Source organism: Taurulus bubalis, assembly GCF_910589615.1.
Source record: "Taurulus bubalis genome assembly, chromosome: 12".
Taxonomy (NCBI): domain Eukaryota; kingdom Metazoa; phylum Chordata; class Actinopteri; order Perciformes; family Cottidae; genus Taurulus; species Taurulus bubalis.
In genome coordinates this window covers 18,348,211-18,359,428 of record NC_136600.1, presented here as the reverse complement: position 1 = coordinate 18,359,428, position 11,218 = coordinate 18,348,211, and the positions used below count along the sequence as shown (strand labels likewise).

At 42.3% G+C, this 11,218-nt stretch overlaps 1 pseudogene across 1 annotated transcript; it reads right to left on the bottom strand.

Moving 5' to 3' along the window:
* Nucleotides 1-2,284: 2,284 nt before the first annotated feature.
* LOC306745107 (neuronal acetylcholine receptor subunit alpha-7-like) lies at nucleotides 2,285-9,831 on the bottom strand (annotated as a pseudogene). The gene is made up of 10 exons (XR_013771252.1): nucleotides 9,532-9,831; nucleotides 8,186-8,325; nucleotides 7,793-7,837; nucleotides 6,929-7,038; nucleotides 6,771-6,850; nucleotides 6,379-6,546; nucleotides 5,851-6,045; nucleotides 5,270-5,356; nucleotides 5,015-5,124; nucleotides 2,285-4,446 (listed from the first exon to the last, which is right to left on the bottom strand). The product of XR_013771252.1 is annotated as a neuronal acetylcholine receptor subunit alpha-7-like (transcript).
* Between the last annotated feature and the right edge of the window lie 1,387 nt (nucleotides 9,832-11,218).

Sequence of the window (11,218 nt, the reverse complement as noted above, 5' to 3'; positions counted from 1 at the left end):
GGGCCGTGTCTTACGTGGTCAATTGTCTGACATTGTCTGATCTGCCCACCTTCAAGTGTGCGCTCATAACTCTCTTTCTCTCTCTCTCATCCTGACTAAACTTAAGTGTAACTCATTTTATTTATTTCAGTAAGATACTCTATGTTAAATTTAGCATCTCTTAAGTTTCTCACCTGATACTGTTTGGCTTTCGAAAGGTCACGCTAGGAAGAGGATGGAGATTGACAACCTGCAGATCCTTTGACATGTTGAAATGTAAAATTTAAGACAACGTGTTTGGTTACGTCGCTTACTGTAATAAATTGTAACATATTCTTTTAAATAAACCAATTTATTGATGCAAAGTGTGTTTTTTTCTTTTGTGTGTGTGTGTGTGTGTGTGTGTGCAGCTGTGGCTCAGGGAGTAGAGTGGGTCCTAAAGCTTAGGATGGGTTAAATTTAGAGGTCAAATTTCACTTAGTTGCATTGTGTACGAATGTGTGTGATGATGTAAAAAGTTTGGGTATATATTTTTATGTCTGTGTTTGACTTCCAATATGATGAAAGCTCACAAATTAACACGTTCTTCCACTCTCACTTTGTGGACACATCTATTTTCCTTCTTCTCTCCTGCATTGCCATACCTTTCTCTCAACAACTCCGATGCATTTTAATTCGATCTGGGCGACAATTACCCAACAGGAAGTGAAATGGCCATTCCATATCGACCTGCATCGACTACCTGCATCACGTAATTAATAACTATTGACTGTTGGTGGTCTGGGATGTTATCTTGAGACATCTGCATTTTGAAAAGCTAAATTCCTTGGGCCAGTAAGATGTCCGGACGTCTTGCAAATGGTCTGACTTCAGCGTTGATCAGTTTCTTACCACAACTTGTACACAGAAATATGTGTAGCTTTGAAGGTTAATTGAATTTAGAAAAAGACACCAAAACAAGTAGAGTTTGTTGCCGAACTGTAGGTTTCAATATTTCAAAATGTAGCATTGGAAATCTGAAAGATTAAGATAGGAGCATTACAGTGGTTCAGTTTATTGTTTAATTATTGTGTGTATTCTATCAATTTAGTAGTTTGATTTAACTATCAAAATACAGACATTATATTAACAATTACTTGCTCTTATTTTTCCCCCCATGAGCAAACTGAACTGCACTGACAGCACAGTAGTTTACAGTGTGTGTGAGAGAAAGAGAGAGAGAGAGAGAGAGAGAGAGAGAGAGAGAGAGAGAGAAAGAACTAGACAGACATACTGTACGGAGACAGAGAGCTTTAGAAGTATGTGTGGTTACTGCATTAGGTCTGCAGCCGGTGTGAGTGGTTGCTTTGTGCAACTGCAGCCACACATTGCAGGGGCCCCTTGATATTGCAAGAAATATTTCTGCATCCCACTGTCCTGCTCGCTGCATCAACCTCCACTGGTATGACTCAGTTTGCTTCTCCTCTGAACAAACAGCTGCGCGTGAAGCGTAGACACAGAACGGGTGGCTGAGCCCCCGAAGGAGGGGAGTATCTTAGATTTATTGCATGTGCTGTTTTGCTTCTCTCAGCTGTGTGAGGAAGAAGGAGCTGCGTAGGCCATTGAAATGCACGGTGAATTGCTGAACTGCCGTGCCTGCACATATGCTGTACTTACAATGAAAAAGTTTCAAGCATAATTAATAGCCTCAGGGCTGAAGGTTGGGGTAAAGCCATGCCAAAACAGCAATTAGCCAAATTCAATCATCAGTGTGTTTGCAATATTTCACTCAATCATTTTACATGGGCCAAGATCCCTTAAATACTTTCATTGCCAATTCAGAATATGTCTTAGTCACCACTAAAGGCTGGTCTAAGAACAGTTTAGCAGCAGCAGCATCCCGGAGGAGGAGGGAGGGAGAGATTCACTCCTCTCCTCCCCCTCTGTTCTCCCTCTCCCATTAATGAGCAATCAGTTAAAAACTTTATCAGCTCCTATTGGCTTTCTCAGCACTTTTGTTCCCTCCCTCTTCTGTCTCTCTCAATCATGCAACCACCATGTTCTTTTTCTTCTCTTTCATTTTGCATCATCTCCATCTCTGTCTCCCTGCATAGCCCTCCCTCCCATCTCTCTTTCTGTTTTTCTTCCTTTTGCTCTCTTTATTGCTGTGCTTCATTACCTCCATCTTGCCTCTCCTCTCTGGTTCTTTTTCCTCTCACACCACACACTCTCTCCCTCACTCATCCCATCCTCTGTTTCTGTGTCCTTTTAAAACTCAATCGAAGGGAGAAGAGTCAGAATAGAACATTTGATGCATGTCTCAAGAGTACAAAACACAAGGCTGTTTATTTCACACTGTGTACAGCTCGGTCCGTCACAACTCATTGGCATTCAGAGCGTCCAACACTCCTGCAAAATGTATGGCGCGATTTACATTCAGGGTACAGCCAGGGTCATAGAGATTATATTTTTCTGCATACACAAAAGGGTCAGTGAGTGAATGAGAGAAAGTGTGCTGCTGCTGTGGTGTGTGCGTGTTGTACAGAAGGACAATATTGTTCCATGTTATGAATAAAACCAGAGCTTTGAAATATTTGCTCTAGCTGTGACAGTCCCATATTTGGGAAGGAGAGAGAGAGCGAGAAAGAGAGCGTTCTCTAAACGACCCCGTCAGCTGAGATAGCAGGTCATTGTACAGTTTAATTTGACAGAAAGTGAATAAAAAAAATCAATTTTAAAAGATAAGGAGACAGAATTGTTGGGGTGTTGGTGCTTAAACTGATGTTTGGATGCATGGCTTGTATTGCACTTTGTTCCTTGTGACGTTATATGTTGTTGTATTGTCTGTTCTTCCGTGTCTGTTTACACTCACTTGTTTTTATCTTGTGCTGCTGCATATGTTGTCCAGAAGTCCTTTGAAAAGGGGACTCTTGGTCGATGGGACCTATCTCCCAATGGGACCTATCCTGGTTAAATAAAAAAATATATACTTTTAACCAACCTCTATGGCAGTATATAGGGTAGTTTTCAAGGTGTAGTACGTTTTCACTTCAGTGTATATATGCAGCTAACATGATCATAATGGCATCCTGTTGACAAGTGAACCATGGGGAAAAATCATTCAGGAAATGCAGGTTTACATGCAGCACATCAGTGTCCAGTTTCTCTACTGACCATCTTCATGTAGCGTCCAAAGACAGCAGTACAAATACTTTATAACAAATTTGGTAAAGTCATGCTTCCCAGTGATCACATAGATTTTGTGATGATAGGATAATTTTCCTTTCAAATCCTCATTCACAAAACTCTTCATTTCATATTTCACTGTCAAATAATATTACAAGGGAACAAAACAAACAATCAAATTTTCATAGAAACCATTGCAAAGAGGATGTGAGAACAGTAAATGCGAGCATCATCAGGTATATTGTAAAAAAAATGGCACACAAAAAAATAGCATCATAACATTTCTGCATCACAGTCTACTCCAGCTTTCTGAATAGGAAATATCTGCTGTTGTATGTCCCAGTGTCATTAGCAGCCATTGTGCTTCCAACAAATCCCTGACATCTCCCACTCTCTCATATCTTTGTTTTTAGTCTGTCAGAGGAAATCTTTTGACAGAGCCTCTCCAAAGTTGGGTGCAGCCATGAGAATAGCAATGGTACAGATGATGTTGAAAACACTGAATCCCATTAGGCACAGGCGATCGATGACAGCCGCAGCAAACTGCCACTGCTCTGCCAAACTGACCTGCCGGTCCTGCTCCTTCACGCGTTCGACTAAAAACTGCACCTCCATCAGAAGAGCCTGCAGCTGGTTGTCTACTGCCACAGATCGGATCACACCGCTGTGGGTATGTATAGCAGCTGATCTCCCTGCTACAACCCCAGCCTCTAGGCCGCAGGGTCCAGAGGCTGGGGTTAATGGATCAGGGTCCGGGGACAGTAGAGTTTCTTGTGGGGGGCTACCAAACTTGGAAGATTGGATGTGTTGATGGATAGGTGCATCTTCAGATGGTCCGCCTCTTCCTGCTTCAGCTCCCTCTTCTCCTCCACCAAGGCCATTGCTGAACCTCCCATGACTTGTGGCTCTGCTCCGGTGAACTGGCTCCAGCTCTGCAGTGGCCTGGAAGGTTTGGAAGCCCATGTAAAGCAGATGGCCGTTGGGCTGTGGATGTGGATTGGGGCTGGGATCTCTGTGGATGGGATTAGGGAGGATGACAGCTTGAGAGTTGGGCCGGTGGGTCGGTGGGTATGACAGAGGGTGGTTGAGCTGAGCCAGGCTGGCCTGCAGGGAGTTGAGGCTCTGGGCAGGGATGGAGGGCACTGGTGTGGGGATGGTGGTGGTAGTGGTGGTGGTGGTAGGAGAGGACAGGGTCTTGCTCTGAGAGTCTGCTTGGCAGCTGGAAAGAGGCGGCTCCCCTCCCTCTCCTGGACGCTTCATCCGCAGAAACCAAGGAACCCACTGCAGCAGAACCAAGTGCACCTGGCACACAAGGACACCAACACTGGTAAGAAGAAAACTCTTAAATGTTTCTTTGTGGTCTTAATTGGCTTTCAACATATTGCTGATTAGGTTAAACCATATATAGTATTCTTATCATGCCACATTGAACCTCTAGTTTTTAATCTTGACATTATATTTGACACCATCTTAAAATGCACCAAGTTACAAAGCTTGTTGTCTTGACTTCGTAAATCTCATACAAGACTTCATTTCTTAACTTTATTATGCAGTGCGCGTTTCACCTGCCTTGATCAAATATATTTAGACAGGCTATAAAATTCAGCCCCAGGCTTTTAACCAGAACTAAGAGATAAGATACCATTACATCTGTTTTTCCTTTTCACTGGCTTGTCTGTTCGTTTTAGAATTGTCAACTCTCAAAGCACATTTAACAGCGTTCATTCATTTGGCTCCCGCTTATTTCCTAAATTGTATCCAGTTTGTTATTGTTTTTTGCACTTCATTGTATTGAGTATTTTCCATATTATTTTTGATATTGTTTATAAAGTTCTCCATGGATAAAGTGTATTATAATTATTACACTCACCCAATGTGGCATGTGTCCACTGTTGGGGTTGTGGTGATGGAACTGAAGAACAATGACTGTGGCCGTGACTGACATCCCGACAATCACCATGGTGGTCGCAAAGTACTGACCTGATAAAGGCAGGAGGGAGGCACGTTTCACAAATTAGGGTGCTGCTGATCTGCATGCTATGAACAATGTCAATTCCCCCCTCCAAAAAAAACACCAAAACCCACGGACAGATACACATATGTACATATGTAGAAAGAAACTGACCTATCAGTGGCACAGAATCTGAAGTGGCGGGCATAATCTCTGCAACCATCAGCATGAAGACAGTCAGAGAAAGCAGAACCGTGATGCCTGGAGGCAGAAACAGGACACCAGGGAGTAGTGGGACGCAACAAAAAAGAAGACAGAATCCTCAAGAGAAGAAAGTAAGCGAGTGCGCTTAGTTGGACAGTATATTTGGTATGGTGCACAAGACGTCTCTCCACAACCATCGGTCGGTCTGACAATAGAAAAACTCATACGATGTTAGTCTCTCATATTCCCTCTGGCCTTGTCTCTGTATTTTCTATCTCTTCGTCTCTCCATCCCAGCCCTTTCCAACATACTACAAAAGCTCCGCTTAGCTGATTGAAAGTCATGTTGACAGAGATTGTAAGAGAAACACTCAAAGAGTGAAATAATCCAATTATTTCACAAGGACGGAATGACAAATATGCAAGAAATATATTTTATCTCGCAGCAGTCACGCATCTGGTTTTATGCATCTCATATATTCTCTTCCGTTCTTATTATAACATGTCACCCCTGTTCTTCTCCACCCTTTTATTATTATTATTATTACTCACCCAGGCTAATCTTCTCCCCCGAGTTGGCGGGGAGCAGGAAACACACCAGAGTCATGGAGGAGAGAAGCACACAGGGCATGAGGAGATTGAGAGCGTAAAACAAAGTCCTCCTGCGTAAGGTCACCACAAAGGTGACATCGGAGTAGGGCTCTGGACAGCAGTCATAGAAAACTTCGTGACGATCTCCAGGGACCCCTGAGGCGGTGGAGAAAAAGGCGCAGGTGCAGCAAAGACGACATTAAAATATTCTAGTGAGGGTGTGAAATGAGGAGCTCTGACGTAGGACCAGCACCATAAAAGATGTTATTGAACAGGAGTGTTGAGGGAAAGATCTAGTTTCATGAAAACCAATGATGGTATCTGCAGGGTGGCAGAATGTGTTATTTATGTATTACTGATTTGTTTTTATTGTATTTTTATTGAATGAAATGTGTATAAGGCAACTTCTACTAAAATCCTTGTCGGTAATGTAAGCTCTGCTACTAAGCAACACTGTTTGTCTTCCAGGGCCTCAACAGCCTGTCTTACCCACGAGGTCCCACTCTCCGTTGGTCATGTATCCTGACACATCTGCCTCCTTCATCTGGAGGTCTAGCAGCCAGCCATCAAAGGTCCAGGAGCCAAACTTCAGTTCACAGCGCTGGATGTCAAATGGAAACCATCGCACATCCACGGTACATGTGCTGACAAATATTCCTTTAAAATAGTTTAAAATTAAAAGGGAGTTGATATCAAAGTCAAGTTAATTAAACCCCAAGATGTTACTTGAAAAAACAAGCTGTTTGTTGCAGCCATCTGGAAGTAAGTGAAGAAGAAAATATTAGATTGCAGTAAATATTTGTCAGATTAATTTACCACAGCATGAGTAATGCGGTATGTGTGCAGAATGACTGAGACATGGTTTAGTATTGAGAACTTACCTGGAGGCAGATACTCACAGAAGCCACTGGAGTTAACAAGCACGTTGGTCTTGAAGGTGGCATCGAACTTATCATGAGCACTGGAGGGTAACACAGAGGGGAGATAGTTTAGCTCAGCCGCAGCACTGGGGGTGTGTATGCTGATATTCCACACATACCTGTTGTAAAGTAATATGTCAGGTGTCCAGACCTGGTCAGCAGTGAACCGGAGGTTCTTAACTCCAGGATACTCTGACTGGTTCCACTGAAGGTAGTGGTCATACCACTGCTGGGAGACACAAAGCGCAACACTGGTTTTACATTTAATAAACATGACAACACTTGACAACAATGGACACATGTTCTAATTTTCAATATTGTTTTTTGTTGATTTATTGTCATTTCATTCTACTTTGTTAGACAAAACCAATCATAGAAGAGGGATGGCTTCTTTGTTGCTCTTCCTGCTCTCTTCTTAAAATGCACATCACTGCTTGAAGGGCAGAAGGTTTGAACATATTGTAAAGCACTATGATGTCACAACTGGGTGTGATGGGACAGAGACTCAGGATCAGAGGAAACGACAGGAGTCTCGGGTAGGCAAAATCAAAAAGGTACTTTACTAAACAAAGTTACAAAACAAAGGAAAAGACTGTCACAGGAAACAAACACTAGCAAACTAACAACTACAGCTTGACAAGGTACATACATCGAAGACAATCCTACAGCTGAGAAGGGAAAGACACAGACTAAATACACAGGGGAAGACAGGCAATGAGGCACAGGTGGAAACAATAAGGGCGGGGCTTTACAATCACACAAGGGAAAGGCACAAAAGGAGGGAGGAGTCTGGAATGAGAACAGGTGAAGGGAATAAACAATCAGGAAACACAGGATGTTACATATGAGCCAAAGTTGTGATTTGGGATTTTGGGCTCTACAATTAAGATTGACTTGACACAGACTAATAGCTTGGTGAATTCTCATGATAGTCACAACAAGGCCATGTGAGTGATGGGAGGCATACACAATATATCACTCACCATCTGCAGCCAGGCATTTGTGGTGAGGATCTGGTTCCTTTCATCCTTGCATAACACAAAACAACAGTGACTTTAACATTCTTGCCAATAATGATCCTGTAAATCTACAGTCGTCGTTCTATGTAAAAATGCATTCCTGAATTCAACTGAAGCTAATATAATCTAAACAATCAAGTGGGTATCTTCAGTCTTTCTAGCATGAATTCCCTCTTTGTGTTAGTATCCCCATGCTGCAGCTCAACAAGGAAATGCTCTCCTTTAAAACACATAATTCAAGTTTGGGAGATTTGATTGATTCAGACGGATGAAATCGTCGTATTAGTTTTAGCTGAACTTTTGAATGCACTTCATGGTTGTATCTTCATGTTTATGGAACATGTTTGCCGTACGTACCACATCCATGACCTGCATCAGAGTAAAGGAGAACTGAACAGTGAGACTCTGGGAGTCGTTGGCCACCGGCCTCTCCATGGGGTTGTAGTCCTTCAGCAGCTCCCTGAGCAGAAACCGCTGGTGAGGACCCTGCACTGATACTGAATGAGGGAGAGGGAGAAGTTCAATGGATGGGGTGGAAAAATGAGAGTTGAATCACAAAAGAAAAGCAAGAGAAAACATGACTGTTACAAAGAGAATGCTGTGCCAGGGAAGACAAGAAAGCACTGAAGAGAGAGCAATAACAGTAAAATGGTCTTATTACGAGGATTGATGGATAGTTTGGGGGAAAGTGATGTAGAAATTGAAGGCCAGGTAAACGAAAGAGAAGGAGAACCAAACTAAATGAGGGAGAGCAGACATGCTCCAGTAGAGGTAAAACAGAGGGTGGGTTTTTAGGGGTAAAGGAAACTGTAATGTTTTAGAGATGGAGCACAGAGAAATGTACAGCAGTGGGTTACACGGGACAAGAGAACACAGAGTGGAAATATGTGAGAAAACATGAGGAAAGAAGGCAGGAGACCAGAGAGAAAGAATCCTGTTCCTCCTCATCAATTAAGTATCTGATTGATCACCATCAGTCACAGTCTTTCCAACCGCTGTAAAAATGTCAGATTAATTTCATGCAGGAAATAGTGAGGCCATTAAACACAGAAACACCCCAGGCAGACACACACAGCACTGAACTGTCTCTGCCTTCGCCCTATAACTCCACCAAAGCCCTCAATTAACTTTTGATCCATTCTCCACAAGACAACAACTTTTATGTGGAGGGAGCGATCATTGGTGCAAGAGGCACATTGAATGAAAAAAATATATAGTATACACTTTAAACAGCCTGTTCTGCAGGCAAATAGCACATGCCACTTCAGTAGGAGTGCTAAATGGTGTTAGATTAATGCACTTACTGCATGGTGTCAAATCTATATTCATTTAGTTAATTAATATCAATATGACTCCACATATATGTCTATCTATCTATCTATCTATCTATCTATCTATCTATCTATCTGTCCATCCATCACAGTATTGTCTTAGCTAACACAAAAAATGCACAGCTCAGCTTTGCAATTTGCAGTAAATAAGATTGCATTTCATACTGCTGCTTGCCCATTACAAAAATAAATCCTTTTTTTTCTCTCTCTGCCTACACATCAGCACACTCTCTCCCGGTGTTGAAATAAGCTGCTGAGTGCAGGACAGAGTGCTCGCTTGCACAAGAAATGCAAGAGCACATACAGCCCATGCAGAAAACACACACTTGTTCGAGCATAGTATCACTCAAAGCACCAATGAAAGTCACTCACCCCGGAGCAGAGTAGCGAGTATCAACAGCCAGAGAGCCACAGCCTGCCACATACTGCATTCCTTGGAATACACAAAGAAAGAGTGGAAGATGGAGAAATAGAGAGAAGAAGAGGGAGGAGGGAAAAGGGGAGAGTGAGATGGAGAGCAGGCTCTGAAGAGGAAGAAGGATTGTGGAAAACAAGTGGAGAGAGTGCGATACTGGCAGAGAAGGTAAAGGGAGGGGAAGAGAGAGCAAGAGAGGCAGAGTGTGTGAGAGATGCAGTGAAACGAATACTCCTCTGAAGAGGGAAATGTTGCATGTCAGAGTCAGTCGGATACGGAGATCTGTGCACGTCTCGATCAACAGCTCAAAGTCACCCTTCATGCTTCATGCTCATTCATTCTTGCAGACTTTCTGATATGGGGTTATCTGTCATCACATTAGTCACCATCTGTTTGATCCACCTGGTCTTGTTAAGGAGATCCTTAGAGCCTATGGATCCAATTCATGGGATTATATTGCAGCAGTAATCCAGGTGTCTTCAAAGTTTGGGAGGAAAATTAATGGAGCAAAAATATTAATGTAATTAATGTAAACACATGGCAAGGAAACTATTTTAACAACAATTTTAAGTTATTACATTACACAGTTATTTTCTAATCTTCACCAGCAAGCAATATTCAAAAGCTGCTTTGCTTTCTTCTGTAACTGATCTGGCATCAGTACATTCACAGAGTAATGGTGACACCCACTGGATATGTTAGCAAAGTGCAACATGTATTTTGCAAGATATAATCTGTGGTCTACTAAAAGCTATCGATATCATAAACACATTAATTGTGATTGAACAAACATCCCTAGACTTTTACCAAAGAGGATCTGCATAGTCAGAATTTAACTGAATAGACCCTGTCTCGCTCTCTGTTTTTATTATGGACTGATAGAATTTGTCATAAGCATATTCCTCTTCCCCTTTAATGCATAAAGCGTGCCACAAACAAGCACATTGTAATCAAGGTATTTTAACTCAAACCATGATCTTTTCCTAAACTAACCAAGTAGGTTTGTTTCCCAAACTGGAGGTTCCCAATTGTTTGTTAGAGAAGGACCCCTGAGGTATGTCCTTTGGAATGATGTGAATAATGTTTTTTTTTTCACTTCTTGGTAATGGTGTATTATTACACAAGAGTAATGTATTAGACAGAATCCAAAAACTTTTCAAGGATACCTGCCGAGGGGTCCCAAACTAATTACTGGCCCCAAGGAAATGAATGCAAACTTCACCCATGTTCCAATCAAATCAGGCTATACAGAGAAGACAACCTTGCTTGAGCGACATATTGTTGAAAGTTGAAAACTTAATGCATTTTCTCCCAGTAACAGTATACAACCTTAAATGTTACAGTAAAGCATTCAGAGGACACAGCTGCAAAATATTCGAACCTTGCCGATGTGGATACGTCATCCACATGCGACGCGTAGCTCTGTGTCGGTCGCAATCAATAATCATCACTTTTTCGCGCACCAGTTCTTTGATTGTTTGTCCATGGTATCGCCGCACCACCGCATTAACGTACTGCACAGCAACACGAGCCACTGAGCCGAAACACTGCAAGTTCAGGTAATTAAGCGAAGCCGTTGAGGTTCTTTCAATTGTTTTAATAGCTTTGGTGAAGCGTGGTTTGTATGTGTTTCGTGAGCAGGCA